The sequence below is a fragment of the Prunus avium genome, unplaced genomic scaffold, assembly GCF_965620075.1.
Source record: "Prunus avium unplaced genomic scaffold, drPruAviu1.hap1.1 HAP1_SCAFFOLD_132, whole genome shotgun sequence".
In the NCBI taxonomy this organism is placed as follows: Eukaryota; Viridiplantae; Streptophyta; class Magnoliopsida; order Rosales; family Rosaceae; genus Prunus; species Prunus avium.
This window is the reverse complement of record NW_028276947.1, coordinates 45,001-47,500: the sequence shown is the minus strand read 5'-3', so window position 1 is coordinate 47,500 and position 2,500 is coordinate 45,001.

Genomic DNA, 2,500 nt, shown 5'->3' with positions numbered 1-2,500 from the left:
CCAAGCAAAAATTCATTTGAAGCCAACCCATCGTCGCCCACAACTAGTGGGTGAATGGTGTGCTTCCCGGGGTTGGCATAGACATTCCCTCGCATGCAAAAGATTGTCGATGCGAAAGATTATCTATGCCAACCCCGGGAAGCACACCATTCACACACTCCCGACCGGTGTGGTGTGGCGGTGATTGGATAGTTACGGATTGAGCACTTGCCAAGGATCAAAATGTGTCATTTAGAAGAAACATTTTCAAAAAGTTTTTAAAATCTTGTGGGTTTGCAACTCATAAGAGCGTCACTTTCAACGTCCCCGGTATTGGATTGAGTTTCTAAAAACAACCGTGCACACCGAGGTTAAACTTTACCGGCTCCACTCCGACTCGCCGCTCGCCCACAATTTGTTTGCAACGAAACATTTGTTTTTAATTTTGTTGGTTTAAATCTTGTTGGTTTGAAATTGTTTTGAAAAGGTTCTTTAAATCTAGTGGGTTTGCAACTCATAAGAGCATCACTTTCAACGTCCCCGGTATTGGATTGAGTTTCTAAAAACAACCGTGCACACCGAGGTTAAACTTTACCGGCTCCGCTCCGACTCGCCGCTCGCCCACTAGTCCGAAGGCAACAAAACATTTGTTTTTCATTTTGATGAAAATTTCTGTTTTTAAATCTTGTTGGTTTGAATTTTTTTTGAAAAGGTTCTTTAAATCTTGCGGGTTTGCAACTCATAAGAGCGTCACTTTCAACGTCCCCGGCATTGGATTGAGTTTCTAAAAACAACCGTGCACACCGAGGTTAAACTTTACCGGCTCCACTCCGACTCACCGCTCGCCCACAAATCCGAAGGCAACAAAACATTTGTTTTTAATTTTGATGAATTTTTTTGAAAACATTGGCTTGGCAAGCCCCAATCCGCGACTATCCACCCACCGCCACCCCACACGGGTGGTTGTTGTTGCGAAATGAGGTTGTGGTCGACATGCCCGCGCATTTGAGAAGGAGTTCCTAGCACTCCATGCTCTTCCATGCCAAAAAAAAGCCTAGACAACCCCATTTCGCAACTTTCCACGCCTTTTTTTTTCCCCCTCACCCATGGCGGCGGCGTGGTGGCGGCGGCCGGATTCCGGCCACCACCGCCATGGGTGGCAGCCCCCCGACCCCGACACCAAACCCATAATACCGAGGCAACATATCGAGGCAACATATCGAGGCAACATGACATGGGTGTGGCGTGGGGGAAGGGGGCTGCAGCTAGGAGGGCATGGGCTGCCATGCATATGCAGGCAACACACACCCCCCTATATAGCATTTTATGCATTTAGCCCTTTGACAGGAAGAGACATCACCTATGCGCGAGGAGTCATAATGGGCTCTAAATAATTCAATACAAGGTATTTGGACGTGATTTTTTGCAGGGATACTAAGAAACATGCAATCTCTGATGGGAAAAAGTTTCATAAATATTTGAAGTCGGGAAGTATTTTTTATTATTTTTAGAAGTCGTAAAATTGAAAAAATCATTAAAACAAATCCGGGAGGAATTTTTTAGTTTTGTAACTTGGAGAAGGTACTAAAAATCATAGACTACTTATGGGGAGCTTATTGTGCGAGGAAATTTCAATAAAAATGGGGTTTGACAAGGTTTGAAAAATTCTGTCGACATTTGAAAAAATCTGGAACTAGGCTGCCGGCATGCTGCGCACATGCTGCGCTCATGCTGCGCGCAGGCTGCGCGCAGGCCACGGCAGGACAAGTTTCGCTAGCCTCACTGTCGACCGAATGCGCAAGCTGCGCGCACGCCATGGCAAGACAAATTTCGCTAGCCTCACTGTCGACAGAGTCAGCACGCTGCGCGCACGCCATGGCAGGAGAAGTTTCGCTAGCCTCGCTGTCGACAGAATCAGCACGCTGCGCGCAAGCTGTGCGCGCGCATGGCATGGCAAGTTTCGAAAAATTCTGTCGATAGGCTCCCGAGCGCGCACGCTGCCGACATGTTGTGCGCACGCTGCCGGCATGCTGTGCACACGCTGCGCGCAAGCTGTGCGCGCGCATGGCATGGCAAGTTTCGAAAAATTCTGTCGACAGGCTGCCAAGCGCGCACGCTGCGCACACGCTGCCGGCATGCTGTGCGCACGCTGCCGGCATGCTGTGCACACGCTGCGCGCAAGCTGTGCGCGCGCATGGCATGGCAAGTTTCGAAAAATTCTGTCGACAGGCTCCCAAGCGCGCACGCTGCGCACACGCTGCCGGCATGCTGCGCGCACGCTGCCGGCATGCTGTGCGCACGCTGCGCGCAAGCTGTGCGCGCGCATGGCATTGCAAGTTTCGAAAAATTCTGCGGCCAGGCTCCCAAGCGCGCACGCTGCGCACACGCTGCCGGCATGCTGCGCGCACGCTGCGCGCGCGCATGGCAGGACAAGTTTCGAAAATTTCTGTCGACAGGCTGAGCAGCGCGCACGCTGCGCACAGGCTGCCGGCATGCTGCGCGCAGGCTGCCGGCATGCTGC